The sequence below is a fragment of the Meriones unguiculatus genome, chromosome 6 (assembly GCF_030254825.1).
Source record: "Meriones unguiculatus strain TT.TT164.6M chromosome 6, Bangor_MerUng_6.1, whole genome shotgun sequence".
NCBI classification, from domain to species: Eukaryota; Metazoa; Chordata; class Mammalia; order Rodentia; family Muridae; genus Meriones; species Meriones unguiculatus.
Window position 1 is genome coordinate 65,570,803 of NC_083354.1, and position 15,682 is coordinate 65,586,484.

At 40.9% G+C, this 15,682-nt stretch overlaps 1 long non-coding RNA gene across 1 annotated transcript; it reads left to right on the forward strand.

Moving 5' to 3' along the window:
* The first annotated feature begins 2,492 nt into the window (after nt 1–2,492).
* Nucleotides 2,493–10,892, forward strand: LOC132654696 (uncharacterized). The gene is made up of 2 exons (XR_009592378.1): nt 2,493–4,576; nt 8,523–10,892. It is a non-coding gene; the product is annotated as an uncharacterized LOC132654696 (long non-coding RNA).
* Nucleotides 10,893–15,682: the final 4,790 nt, after the last annotated feature.

A 15,682-nucleotide genomic window follows, 5' to 3' on the forward strand; every position in this document is an offset into this window, starting at 1 on the left:
TGAACATGGGAACCCCTGTCTCCCTGGGGGGACCTTTATTTACACAATCATTGGCAGTGGTTAAAAAAGCCTTTGTTTTGGGTCTGTCATTGAGGTGAGGTTTGGTTACAGAAGTGTGTAAACTTAGAGGCCCTCGTGCTAGCTGGCGCTAGATGTAGAAACTTAAAATTCTCCAGAGGACATCCTATCTGGGCATCTCCCATTGGGACAGAAGTCAGGAACCTTCCAAAGGCATCCCAAAGGCATGGTGTGACTCGAGTGAGAGGTGCTACCTGGTCCAATAGCTCATCAGCATTTGGCCAGGGACTGGGGAGCAGATGCCCAGTGGGGCATGGTCGGGGCATATTGTCCTTTAGCTAAAGGGATGGTAAAAGTTACATTTAGGCTTTTGAGTCTGGCAACAAAGCATATTATTTCTAGGTCTGATAATAGCAGCTCTAGGACTTAGCCTTAAGGCCTGGTCTCCTGCAGATGAAGAGAACTGGGAAGGCATCTGAAGTCTTCCAACACAGAAGTTGGCAATATATCCTTGAGACCTCATTGTGAGGTCAATAACAGACCTGATGTTACCCTGGGCTGGACGAGAGTTGTGGAGGTTGCTGAGTCAAGGAGCCATTTGTCCTCCGCCAGGCCAAAGAGCTAGAAGGCTGGAAGTGTCTGTGGCTCTTGTGCTGGTTGAATCTCCATGGCTGGGCACAGAGGACAAGCCTGCTTGGGAGCATTTTGACTTACAGAGGCCAGTCTGCCAGCAGGCAGCTATGGCATGTTGCAGCAGCAGTGGGACCAGCATCCACTTTGGCTGCATTTGAAAAAGTCACCTGGCAGAACTGACTTTTGGCTATGCAAACCTCTTGCCTTTTTTGCAGGAATGCCAGAAGTCTCAGAGCGCCTTTAAGGTTTAGAGCCAGTTGGGATGGCTCACTATAGATCTCCTGTCTTTTGTGTGGGAATGGCAGCAGCCTCAGAGCACAGCTAAGGTCTGGAGCCAGTATGGATGGCTCACTGTAGACCTCCTGTCTTTTGTGTGGGAATGCCAGCAGCTTCAGACCATAGCTAAGGTCTAGAGCCAGTCGGGATGGCTCTTACTATTTTTACCAACTCCTATATGGTGACTCAAGGACCATCCTCAGCTGTTTATTAAAAATTGCAGTGAGACCATGTTTGTATCTATAGGACTATAAATATATATCTATGAGATGACTATTAACTTGCATTTGTTAACCATTAAATATTAGGACTTTAGGTTTTGTTCTTGCTAAGTTAGAACCTTAAAAGTTATGAATATAATTTATTAAAGTGAGAGCACAAGAGTTTTTTGTATGATTTATTTATAAAAGTTTATAGCTTATAATAGTCTAAGGCTATACTGTAGATTAAGAGAACAAGACCAAGCATATTTTAACCTTTTGATAGTTTTAAGACCAAGCATATTTTAACCTTTTGATAGTTTTAACCTTTAACATACATTTTTTAAAAATTAATAGATCTTAATTTAGAATATTGGTAAACAACTTGTACGTAATAATGAACCCATGGGCTCATTATTTAAAACCAACAATATAGTAGAACAGTATAAAGCAATTTTAAAATTATATTTGAATTTATTATAACCAACATAATTTGAATAGACAGTTATAACTTTGAAATTTTATTATATAAAATTTATTTTGAAACAGGGTTGAATCATAGGTAGTAAAATGTAACTTTGAATTTTTATAAAAATCTATACCAATTTGAAATGAGGCTCGTTTTTGTGGCCTAGTCTAAAAGATAAAATAAACAGTTAATTATGATTAAGACTTATAAATGTAAACCCAATGAGAAAATTATATAAAGCATTAGATAAGGAATTTAAAATATAAGAGTAAGGTGTATAGAAATCAGGAAGAAAAGATTTTTTTTAAAGCTTGGAAGCAGCCTCTTAGAGTAGTCAGAATTTTAAAAGACAGAATACAAATGGGAGCTAGGAATGAAAGTGGCTTGGTGGGGGAGGGGGGAGTGCATGGAAAGGTGGAGCCCGAATTCAAAATGGTGCCACAACCACCTGAAAATTTATGGTGAAGCTATGGTTCTGCCCATTTCCTCCCAAAACCAACATGGCACAGAAATCTGGCGGGAAAATTTAAAAGCTCCTCGGCTGTGCTGGGTTCTTAGAACTGTCTTACCTAAAGCAGCACGCCAAGTTTTTAAAGTTGATTTTTGCATTATGTGAGTCTCCGCAATCTCGGAGCAGTGGCCTGTGTGGAATCTCACTGTCAGCTGCCACAGGCAGCAGCAGGCTCCATAGCAGGAGTGGAGTGTTGGCACCACACTGATAAAGCCGCACACCAAGTTTTTTAAAGTTGATTTTAGGGTGGCGTGAATCTCCCAGGCTTGGCACCAGAATAGCAACACACATGGTCCCTTTGGTTGGCACACTAGATCTCTGTATAGATGGTTGTGAGCCACCACGTGGTTGCTGGGAATTGAACTCCTGATCTTTGGAAGAGCAGCCAGCGCTGTTAACCCTTGAGCGCTGTTAATCCTTAGCCTCTGGCTTGTTTTTTTTTTTTTTTTTTTGTTTATGTTTTTTTTTGTTGTTGTTTTAATGTGTGCGCGTTTCTGCCTTCCCAAGACCAGCCCCGCTTTGACTGGGAGAATCAAAATGACTATAAAAAGGGGCAGGGACCTCAGGATCTCTTCTCCAGGGACCAGGGACCAGGGACCAGGGACCAGCTGGACCGCATCTGATCAGAATTCAAAGTGCACATTTTTCCTGCAAACAAGTGGCTTCAAGCAGCTGGGTGTGTTTACTTCCAGAATTAGGGGCAGGGCAATGACGTCATGAATTGGCTCCGAAAGGCTCGAGATCCTGAAGACGGTGAGGGGCACAAGGCAGGCGAGGACAATTACAGAACACCGGGGACCAGGGAAAATGTTGTGTGCGCTGTGGTGACAGGAAAAGGCTTCCGGGGATACTTCTGGGTCTGGGCAAAGCGTGGGAGGAGGAAGGATACAGAGGTTGGCAGATGGTGTAAGCAGTGCGCACAGCATTCTGGGAATTGTATTTTCACATCCTCGACTCAGCAAAGCAGAAGACACGGTGAGCGACCTGGCTATGTGACTACAAACAATCCCAGAAGTCGTTGCTCTGAGACCCGCCATGTTTGTAGTTCTGACAGAGGCTCGCAGCCAGCACAATGCACTCTGGGATTTGTAGTTCCCAGGCTACGGCGTGCTTGGCTTTAGAAATTCTACAGGTCTTGTTCACATCCGCGTCTGGGACATTTCATCTTGAGTTCAGTGCTCTGTCATAAGGATGTTCACAATCGTACTAGATAAAACAGATGATTTTTGTCTATGAGACACCTATATTACAATGTAAGTGGCTAGATGTGGGGCTGAAATGCAGTATATAGATTTAGAGCCTGGAAGGCTCCTAAGAGGGTGATGAATGTTAAGTGGAACTGTTAGGCCCAGCATGAGCCTAATTCTAAGAAGGTCTGAAGAGAACCCAGGAAACTAATCATCGATGCAAAAATCGCATGAGGTTTGTTTGTTTTGACCATTGCACAATGGGGTCACCTCTGCTGGTCAGCAAGGAGTGGCACCAGAAGACAAAGGCCTTGGGTTTTTGAAAGACAAAGCGCAGGAAATTCCAGGGGTTGCAATATTGGTGAGTCAGGATTGGATGAGGTATTTAACTTTTAAAATAATTGGGCACCCTTAGGTCTGGTCAGCCCTCTCGTAAATATCTGATTTTCAAATCAGTTTGGAATTTCCTGCCATATGAGCTATAGCCACAGTTAAAGGTGGGAGAATGATTAACTCATCCCGTGTCTGTTCTGAGGAGAGGGGGTTACAGGCTTTGGATCAAAGGTCAGGAGCTATTCAGGAGAAGGATTGGGGCCATTTGGCCCAGTTTCCAAACAAAGCTCATCTCACAGGCGCCAGCCGGTGATTTTCTCTCCGTTTAGTAGAGATCTCTGCTTGTTCTCTTCCTTATCTCTGCCCTCACATATGGCTAATGTCAGGAACTTTTACATTCCTTGGCTCTCTGGAGAAGCTGAGACCAAAAGATAAATTAGCAGCTATTAAGACCTAAAGTAGGTACCGTAAAGAAGTTTAGTAATGCCCTGAGGGGAAGAGCCACTTCACTGCATTCTTTCCCCACCCACTACACTACCTACAGTTGCTAGGAAACTGGCCCATCCCCCTAGGGAGGGACACCAGGTCATTATGGTCTGGGGGCCTTCCTATAGCCAATTGATTCAAAATGTAGCATTTTGACCTATAGATACTTGCCAGGCAGGAATTTCCCCTGCCTTGGGCATGCTGGGAGGGACCAGAATCTATATATCACCCAACTAGCCTGGGGTGCGGTGCGCTCAGCTCCCACCGCTTCGGCGGTGGGTGTTGTGGGCCCAAGCTGCAGCTTGTAATTTACAATAAAAAGACCCTCATGTGTTTTGCAATGGAGTCGATTCCTGTAGATCTTTTGGGGGCTCGCGAACTGGGTATAACATTTGGAAGTCCCACCGAGATTCCAGGGCTCCCCAAGACCTCAGGACTGATCCGGAGGGTCTCATACCAGCTGGTAAGTGTCGTGTCTATGTCTCAGTCTCTGTCTTTGTCTCTTTGTGCTTTGTGCAATGTGCAGTGTTCCTCCCATTGGCACCTATCTTCTGAATTCTGTTCTGCCTCGAGGCATCTGTATGAGTGACTAAATGTGATTTAGACAGACGTGTCAAACAATCACAGTCACTGAAGTTGGAAGAGACATCCCCCAACTTCATCAGTTTCTGGAGGTGGTCTAGAACCACCCACCACTCTGAGGCTTCTGTGGCAGAGGAGCCAGAGTGGGAATCTTAAGGTCTGTTTTTACAGTACCTTACCCAGGAAGGGACTTGGGCCCATCCTGGAGGAATTTCTGAAAGGCCTATGTTCGACCTGCCCCAGAAGAGGGTTTTGGTCCCGGGAAATTTGGCCAGCTGGTGAGTGTTTTTTGTCTCAGTGTCTCTGTGCAGTATTTGTTTGTGTCTACCTTCTGTTTTCTGTTCTGAAAGGCCTCATAAAACTTGTTTAAAATGTGTGCCTACGTGTTTATAAGGTCTATGAACACATATGCAGAGGTTACCATGTGGTATATGAAATGCCTCAGTGCCTCACCACCATCTTGACTTTACCATGTGGGTTATAATGTGACCACCATCTTGGTATGGGTTAAAAAAAAAAAAAAAGAAAAGAAAACCTTGGTCAAATAATTCTCATTTCCTTCTAGGTTAAAAGTTTGAGTTATTTTAAATTGTTATTGGTCTAAGAAATTAAATTGTTTGCACTGGTAAATTCTGGTCTTAAAATCTGGTTTTGACTTTTAAGATTATGGTTATGCCTTGTGACTTATCTCCTACAAAAGTGGTACTTTATATTGCAAAAACAGGTTTTAAAAAAAAGTTTAAATGTTTAAGGCTATAAAATGTTTAAACTTTATCAGGCATTTGGGTATGAAAATGATCTTGGATAGTCTAACAGAAAATTTGAAAGTTTCTCGATCCTTTTTGAAAGTTTCTTGATCCTTTGGGGGAGAATAAAAATGCTTAAGTATTTATTTTATCAATTTTACTAAATGAAACACAGCCCTATGTTTTGTGCTAATTGAGAAAATTCCAGTTTTTAGAATGTATCTTATGGAGAGCTGTTTGTTTGTTAAGCTGCTTTGTTTATAGAAAAACATGTTACCACCCTGGTCTTTACCTTCAGAAAGAAAAGAGGAAGTTTCACCAAGTTCCTTAAAGCTTGTTCTAAGTTTCTTAGAGTTTATGTGACCTTGGACCATCTTCTCTGCTACAGGGAAGTAATTTTAGAGAGAGAATTTAGCAGTTTCAAAACTTTTTGTATTAATGTAACTTGTTTTTGCTTTGCCACAAGCAAATTGTGGATGCTGGGCTCCAGCAGGATCATGTTAGGATGGAAAGGATTTTGATGAGAGTTTTTATGTTGTCTGAAAAGCAAGAGAGAGAGCAAAAAAAGTAAGAATGTCTGGTTAAGCCAGAAAAAGGAAGCTAGGAAGCTGAAGGTATATAGGATATTGTAGAAGGTTAGTGGATGTATTATAAAAAGCCAGAGAGTTAATATGATTTGAGAAAGAAATATATTTAAATATGTTATAATTCATTTAAAAGGCTGGTAATTCCTCATTGCAAAATGTTTTCTTATACTCTTTTAAGCGGAAAGAATTCTGGCTGATAATTTTGGTGTGGCCAGAATAATTCATAAAGTTTAAAATTGTTCTGTACTGTTCTGTTTTGCAGTTGGTTCTAAAACTTATTTGATCACTACGTTAGAACTTTTGGTTGTAGGGGATTGTGAATGCTCCACAATGGTTGCTGTATCATCAGCAACACCTAATGGCTATGTTTGGTATTGTCAGTCGAAGCCTGTGCTAACACATGACTAGCCACCATGATGGTTCAGGGATAGAGAGTGTGTGAAGCTGTAGTTTTGCTGCTATATTTGTTTAGGGCTTCCAGCTGAGTTAAGTTACACGTGGCCAGCCACCATGCTAGTCCAGAGATAAAGAGGGTGGAGTCATTGCAAGTGGTAGGAGCAGCAAGATTTGCTAGCCTCTCTATAAACTGCATCTGATTAAAAGGTTTGCTTTAATTTTAGTTCAGAAAGAGCAGATTTAAAGTTATACTAACAACTGCAGTTAGTTAAGATGTTAAGCTATATCTAGTGTCTTTGTCTTTGTTTAGGTTTTTTTACACAGTTTAGAGCAGATGATAAAGACAAAGAGTAACTCAGATATGCTGACCCTCAAGCTTCTCAGAGATCTGATAAATATGGCATTTTAACATGTGTAAGCTTATTGTGACAGAAAGTCCTGAAATCCTGGCAGTAGCTCCCCAAGGTCTCAGAGAAGATTTGGGCACAACCACAAATGACTGTGACTCTGGATTGTGGTATGCTAACCACTGGGCAATACTGTCTCAACTGGCCCACTGCTAGGGCCCAGCCAAAACTGTGGACACCTGGAGAATCAATGTTTCATGTTGCTAAGGGTGAGGTGAGGCCATTCTTTCGTTTCTTTCTCCAAGAAACAGTCTCTCATCTTATGTGCCTGGCAGAACTGCCTTTGTTCAGGATGCCGTGAGACCACAGGAGCCAGGGACACTGCCTAGGTGATGGACTAACTAGTCATCTCTGTCATTTTGATTGGCACATGGATTGCTATATTATTATTTAGCTTATAATTTATCCTTCTCAGGTCTCTGAACACCTTGATGGCTAAGCTTACGGTAGCTATGCAGCTAGAGAGAAGACAATTCGATCCACTGTTAGCTCATTGATCAGTTCATTAGATAGAACTACTAGGTACTAGATCTCTTATTTAGAAAGGAAAACAGGTTTGCTTTGCTCACGGAATTCATGTTAGTTGTCTGTGTCTTAAGATATATATAGCTGGATAAAAAATATGGAGCCTATGTAGGGTCTGAGGATATAGGAATTTAGGTTGTAAAAATCTAGAGAGTGTTGTTATTTAGTCTGAGAAAATGTTACAGGGTTGATAAATGCAAAAGATTGGAGAGTCTAAGTAGGTGTTTTAAGGTATAATTATGAGTTATAAAGATACAAAAATAATTTAAAACACATTAAAAATGAGAGATACTTTAGATTCCCCCCCCCTTTGCTACTGTTGTGCTTATGTTATAAGATTTCAGAAGTTCAGAGTTTTGGCATTAATCAATAGAGTTCTGATAAGTTGATAGAGCACTGACTGCTTATTATTCAGTCACCAGGTTGAGATTTTAATTTCCTTTGATTGGCTTCAGGAGATAGACTTACAGGTGCTTCTCGTCATGTTAAAAACATCTGTCTAATGTGTGTATCTGACCCAAAAGTCATAGCTTTTACTATAATATTCTTAATATCTGCCATTTCTGGGGTAGACTTTGACACAGCAATATCTTAAATCTATTCCTTCTAGTTGCTTTGTAAAAGAAAAGTCCAAGCATCCAGAGATTAGTACTAAAGCCAGTAATGTATTTCTGCCTAACTTTCCAGTGTAAACATGAAAGTGGGAGCTAAGTAGATGCTGAGTGTATGAAAAATGGCCAAGCTCCATTTGTGGCTGATTGCCAACAGCTATGCCCACATAAGAAATGTTACCGTGGACACACTTAAGTTGTTTATAAAGGTTATAAAACAAACAGCTAACTGATACTCATTCAGTGGGATGCAGTTTTACCTGTTACTCTCAGAATGTTATGTTAGATTTACTGAATATATATTATCTTTTGTGTACCAAAAAATTTCATATGAATTTCAGGATGTGACCTGGATCTGGCATAGCTCGAAAGGATTGCAGATGAGATTTTTCCTGATCTTTCCCATTTAATAGACAAATTTTAACTTCTGTCTCCAGTCTGAATTTGTCTCAGCAGATTTTCACCTGTTTAACTCTGTTCCGGGATCAGCTGTGGACTGCAAGCTGAAATCTGGATTTCCTGGAAACTGACATGATTGCTCCCTGCTTCTTTCAGTGGATCAGCTAACCAGATGCTTGGGACTGCCCTATTGCCCAGCCTTTGACTGGCATTTCAGCCTCCATCGCTCCTGATGTCAGCGGTCCAATGGTCAGCATTGAAGAAGCTCCAGAAGATGGATCTTCGCCCAAATCCCCCCTAGCAGGCTGAAATGCTAAGTCAAAAGGGGTTCCCTGGCATTAGCTATTATCTTGGGCATCTGCTTAGCTGAAATGGAAACTAATATTGCAGCAACTGGGCTAAAAGCCTAGAGAGACCCTAAAAAAAAGGATAATAGTTCTCCTTGGCTTACTATCCCTATATCTACCCTGAAGGGACCCCTACTCATTTTGATTTTTTTAGTTTTGGGCCTTATATTTTCAATTGCTTAATGGCTTTCATAAAAAAAAATGCTTGAGAGCAATACACTAATGGTATTCAGATCCCATTATAAAAAGGTAAATCTATAAGATACAAGGGGTCATGTCTGGAAGACCCAAGATTGGGTCTTCAAATGATCATGGGAAAGGGGGAAATGAGAGACCAAAAGATAAATTAGCAACTATTAAGACCTAAAGTAGGTACTGTAAAGAAGTTTAGTAATGCCCTGAGGGGAAGAGCCACCTCACTGCATTCTTTCCCCACCCACTACACTATCTACAGTTGCTAGGAAACTGGACTATCCCTCTAGGGAGGGACACCAGGTCATTATGGTCTGGGGGACTTCCAATCGATTGAAAATGTAGCATTTTGACCTATAGATGCTTGCCAGGCAGAAATTCCCCTGCCTTGGACATGCTAGGAGGGACCAGAATCTATATATCACCCAACTAACCTGGGTGCGGTGCGCTCAGCTCCCACCGCTTTGGCGGTGGGTGTTGTGGGCCCAAGCTGCAGCTTGTAATTTACAATAAAAAGACCCTCATGTGTTTTGCAATGGAGTCGATTCCTGTAGATCTTTTGGGGGCTCGCGAACTGGGTATAACAAAGCACTAAGAGGCTTTAATTAACATGGGCCTAAAACTTGAAAATATAAGTTTTAAGGCAATTAAAAGAAACATAGGTTACAAAATTAGTCTGATTCTTTCAGAACGTGAGCACGCACAAATGTACATGCCATGTCTTCAATGTCTTATGTACTGTTGAAAAAGCAGGCACTTGAGAAAAACTATAAGGTTATATTCCAAAAACCTGACAGTTGGTGGAAATTCAAAGTTCAAGAGTTAGCATGGCACCTCTTCGTCTTCCTATTTCTTCATTCTGTACCCTGTTATTTTCAGGTATTTCGGACTGAAAAAAAAAAAACAACAGCATCTTTTCTGGCTGGAAATGGACTGTAGTTTTCAGGTCAGATAGAGTAGTATATAATTTTTGAGGATTCTCTTAGAAAACCCTTACCAATAACTCAAAAGTTGACTTCTCATGCCTGGTATTAGAGTTCTTGTTAGATGGAGGGACCATTGTCATCACAGATGGCAAAGTTTCATTTAAACTAAATTTTTGTTTTATACAACTTATATGGATTATACATATCTTAGGTAGATTGTGACTAGTATGATTCAGTATTACTTTTTCAGACATCTTTATTGTTATTTTAGCTTCCTCCCTTTTGTATTTCTCTCAGTCTCACCTCTTGATTATTTTAACCCCCTCATGTTATTCCCATTTCCACTTTCAAATCACTAAAACCCTTCTACTTCCTACTGCTCCCACAACAACTCCATTCTCATCTCGGAAATGCTCTCTTTTTCACTCCTTGTTATTGCAATTACTGCCATATATAGACTCACATCTGAGTTCATACATACTTAGTTTTGAGCTAGGAACCTTAGAGGAGAGAATATGTGAAGTTTGTCATGTCATACAATGAAGAGCTTAAGATAGCCTGAATATAACTCCATTTTGAAATAAAGATCTTGACTGGGAACTGAATTCAGGTACCAGGAAATATCACAAAATGTACACCTGGTAGAAAACAAAGTTAACTCTCCTAGCAACAGCCTTCATGAAATATAACAGAATAAATGCTTCATAGAAAATAGAGACAAACTCTCTGGCAATAATCAATGGGAATCGGTTGAGAATCGGGTGGGAAAATTCTCCCCAATGCTTCAGATATGGTTTAGAAAAATAGCCATTGTGATTATATGCCTTAGCCATTGTGATTATGTGCCTCAGAAAAGGTCACCCCGCCCTGCTAAACTTTATCCAATTCTGTAATGCCAAGGCTTGTGCCCCCCTGCTTGCTGCCATGGAAACCCCTGGCTCACAGATTTTCCCTTTAAAAATCCTGTTCACTCAGAGCTCCGGGTCCCACTTCTCTACTGCTGTGCCGGTGAGACACACCGAATTTGATCGCTCTCATAATAAAGCTCTCTTGCAATTGCATCGAGTCATCTCCTGGTGGTCTCTGAGGGTCCCATGAACCTGGCATAACAAAACAATCCTGTAACCTCTAGGAAAATAAAAGCAGTCGTCAGAAGTCTCCCAACCAAGTAATAAAATAATAATAATAATAATAATCCCAGAACCAGATGGCTTTAGCATGGAATTCTACCAGACTTTCAAAGATGAGCTCATAGCAGTACTTCTGCACCTATTCTATCTGAACCCATTTTACAAAATCAAACAGAAGGAACATTGCCAACCTCATCCTATGAATCCCACAGTCACACTGGTACCTAAACCACACAAGGACCCAACAAAGAAAGAAAAGTTCAAACCCTTTTCCCTTATGGACTTTGCTGAAAAAATATTCAATAAGATACTGGTAAACCCAGTCCAAGACCACATCAAATACATCATCCACCATGATCAAGTAGGCATAATCCCATGGATGCAGGGATAGTGTAACATATTTAAATTTATCACTGTAATTCACTGAAAGAAAAAAAAAAAAAAACATGTTCATCTCATTAGATGAGAAAAAAAAAGCTTTTGATAAAATCAAGCACCACTTCATGATAAAAGCCCTGTAAAGATCAGGGATACAAGGCCCATACATAAACATAATAAAGGCAATATACAACAAGCTGATAACCAAAATCAAATTAAATGGGGTGAAACTCAAAGCAGTTACACTAAAGTCAGGGACAATACAAGGCTGCCCACCCTCTTCCTATCTTTTCAGTGTAGTACTTTATTGCTCTAGCTAGAGCAATAAGACAACTAAAAAAGATCAAGGGGACCAAATTGAAAAGGAAGAAGTCAAAATATCCCTATTCACAGATGATATAGTAGTATATATAAGTGACCCACAAATTTTTACCAGAGATCTTCTACTGTTGATAAACCCCTTCAGTATACTGGCTGCTATAAAATTAACTCATAAAAGCAGTAATCCACATGTGTATAGATGGTAAATGGGCTGATAACAAAATTAGGGAAACAACATCATTCACAATAGCCAGAAATAATATATCTTGGTGTAACTACCCAAGCAAGAGAAAGGCCTCTATGACAAGACCTTCATGTCTCTGAAAAAATAAATTGAAGAAGATATCAGAAGATAGAAAGAGTGCCATGCTTATGGATCGGTAGAATTAACATCGTAAAAATGGCCATCCTACTAAAAGCAATCTACAGATTCAAGACACTTGCTATCAAAATACCAACACAATTCTTCATAGACCTTGAAAGAACAATTCTTAATTTCATATGGAACACCAAAACAAAAAAACAAAATAGCTTAAACTTTTTTGTATAATAAAAGAACTTCTGGAGGTATCACCATCCCTGACTTCAAGTTGTACTACAAAGAAATAGTAATAAAATCTTATGGGATAAAATGAAAGCAGTGCTAAGAGGAAGTTTATAGGACAAAATGCCAGCAGAAAGAAGTTTAAGATATTTCATGCAAGCAAATTAATGACACACCTAAAATCCCTAGGAAAAAAATAAGCAGACACACCCAAGAGGAGTAGACGATTGGAAATAATCAAACGCAGAGCTGTAATCAATAAATTAGAAACAAAGAAAACAATTCAAAGAATCAATGAGACCCAGAGCTGGTTCTTTGAGAAAATCAACAAGATAGACAAACCCTTAGGCAAACTAACTAAAAGGCAGAGAGAAACTATCCAAATCAGTGAAATCAGAAATGATAAAGGGAAAATAATGAAAGACACTGAGGAAATCCAAACAATCATTAGGACTTACTTCAAAAGTCTATATGCCACAAAATTTGAAAATATAAATAAAATGGACAATTTTCTTGATAGATTTCATTTACCAAAATTAAATCAAGATCGGGTAAATAGATTAAATTGTCCTATAGGCCCCAAGGAAAGAGAAACAGTCTCAAAAGTCTCCCTTACAAAAAAAACCAGGACCAGAGGGCTTCAGTGCAGAATTTTACAGACCTTCAAAAAGAGCTAACTCCAATTCTCTTCAAAGTATTCCATAAAATAGAAGCAGAATGAACATTACCAGGTAAGCAGGAGGCAAGTTCTCATATGCATACCTTGCCAAATCTTTGGTTAAACAAACCTCTACAAAGCTCAAAGCAGCACCTGCAGTCCAGAGATGGAAACTCACTGTACCATGCAAGGCACAATGCGCATCATAGATTCCAAGCAGGCAGAAATCAAACAGCCATTCTATGGTTCCACACACCTTTTCATTGGGATACCGTCTCTTCTCAGAACTCTCTTGTTTCTAGGCTCCCAAGTCAGCTTCCCATGTGAGCAGGCGGGACAACAGTATGGGTTTTATCTGGAGGATTGGTCCATTGGTGAGAGTTGCCTGTTGCGCTAGGAGCCAAGTTCTTCATAGAGTCTTGCTAGACGTTCTTCTTTGTAGCTGATCAGGCTCAAATGATTGCATGTGAAGTGTTCTGAACACTGGTGCTAGGTGTTCTGAGGGAACCTCAAGCAAGTTCCAAAGTCTGGACATGGTGAGTGGAGGGTCACTGCCCATAACTGGGATGAGCAGGTTGCTGATCAAAGCTAGATGGAGTGGTGGTACCTGCCTGGGAATAGTTGGGAAGACAGTCAAGTGCTCCTGAAATGCAAATCTCTGCAGGTGTGGAAAAGGTCCAGTACTCAGCTGGAAACCATGGCCTGGTAGTATTATGCTGTGCCCCTCAGCACACTCTATCCCTAAGAGAGGGACTCATGTCACTAATGACTCACTGGCCAATCAGGGTGTCTAGGCAGAAAAGAAGGCAGGTCCTTCTGGGTGCCCAGCTCTAGGTTCTGCTCTGTTTCTGAGTGGAATGTCCATGTGTGATGAGCTGTAAAAGCTGCTGCTGGATATTGTGAAGGAAGCTAGAGCAAGTTCTGAAGTCCCAAAATGGTGAGTGGAGGGTCCTTGCCCACAAATGGAAGGAGCAGGCTGCTGAACACAGCAAGCTGGAGCGGAGGGTCCTGCCTGAGGCAGGATGGGAAGACAGATGAGTAAGCTATGGGAAGACAGGCACAAGGACTACTGAAATGCAAATGTGTGCAGATCTGGAAAAGGCATGGCCCTGAACTGGAAGCCTAGGATTGGTAATGCTATGCTTTTCCCTTTCACCACACACTAACCCTGAGGGGTTCATGTCACTCAAGACACACTGCTCATTTAGGGCCTGCAGGCATAAGAGGAGACATGTTCTTCCAGGCACCAAGCTGCAGGTTCTGCCATTTCTGAGCTTGCTGTAGCACCTCTGAGCACCACAGGGTGCTGTGAGGGGAGGCCTGGTACGATTTGAAGTTGCAACAGGGTGAGATCAGGTTCACTGCCCACAACGGGGAAGAGCAAGAAGCTGAGCTCCAGGAGCTGCTGGGGTGGATACTCGCTGAAATTGTGTGGTAAGCAGCGACCATGTGCAGCCACCTCCTAGGTCTCTTGTGGTCCTAGTCATTTCTTTGATCCAGGGTGGGCTCTGAATAACTTCACTATGAGACTACATTTGGGTAAAAATTTTGGAGCAGGGGCTTGTGTGTAGAAGCATCTTTGTTAAGATGCCAAACCCAGAGAGCACTTATTTCTCTAAAATCTTCGACAAGTTCTGACCTTAGCATTTAACATTCAGGTGTGAGATCCATTTAGAGTTAATCTTATGGAAGTTGTGGCTCACATGCCAGGCATTTTTATTTTGTTTTTATATTATCTGATAGTCCTGGAATGTTTTGTACATGTCAAGCATATACACTTGTATTGATCTTCATCATGATATTACTACTTGAACCTTCTGAGTCATATTATTTCAACTGTGTGATAATTTTTTTTTCCTTTTTAGTGGTTGTCTTAAATTTTTTAATGAATACTACTATTTTTCTATAAGTACATCATTTGTATCTGGTCCTCATAGTAGTCAGAAGATGGCCTCAGAACTCCTGAACTTAGAGTAATGGATAAGAGTGCACTCCTATGTATGTCAAGGTAAGCCTTTCAGAGACCCATAGGGAATGGCAATTGAAGCTTCAGTGACTCCCACGACTCCTGAAAGGTCCTGATCCACTGCACACAGTGTTGATCTACTAGGGACTGCTAGCACACTAATGAAGTGTCAAAATGGATTGGAGCCAAGGGCTATGACTGCTTCCCCTTCTTTATGGAGTCTCCTAACCTGACCTTGTCTCCCCACTCAACTCCCACATTTCCTTATAGTTATATCAAGTGCATTGATTGTTCCTGGTACTTGAAGCAAGGGATGTTCTAATTGGGTTTTCAGTCATTTAAAGGCTGTTACAATGGACAATAAAGCTAGATCTGCCCCTTTTAGTCTTGTCTCTGGAGTTTGATTCCCAGGATTCTGTATGGGTTCTGTTGCCACTCACTCCAGTTCCCCGTGGTTCCTGATTCCCACATTTATGTAGTTACTGGCAATCAGGACCAATTATTTGCAAGACCAGTGAAACGTTTTCACTGCTGAGCCAACTCTCATGCCCTATGTTGCCTATTTTTGATAAACATTTACATTGCTGATGCTTTCATCTGTTTTTTTTGTAACTGTTTAAACATAGATTTCATTTTAGGAAGATCATATTAATGTTTCTAGAAGATGTGCACATAACTAGATGGGATGAATAGCTCTTTGTAGAAACTTGAGCAAAGATCTGTCAGTTCTCTCTATTTATTTTTGGTTTGATTAATTTTTGCAAAGTATTATGTGCCCCTGACTATTCTGGAACTCATTGCATAGACCAGGCTACCATCCAGCTCTATGAGCTGAGGGTTGTTGGAATTAAAGC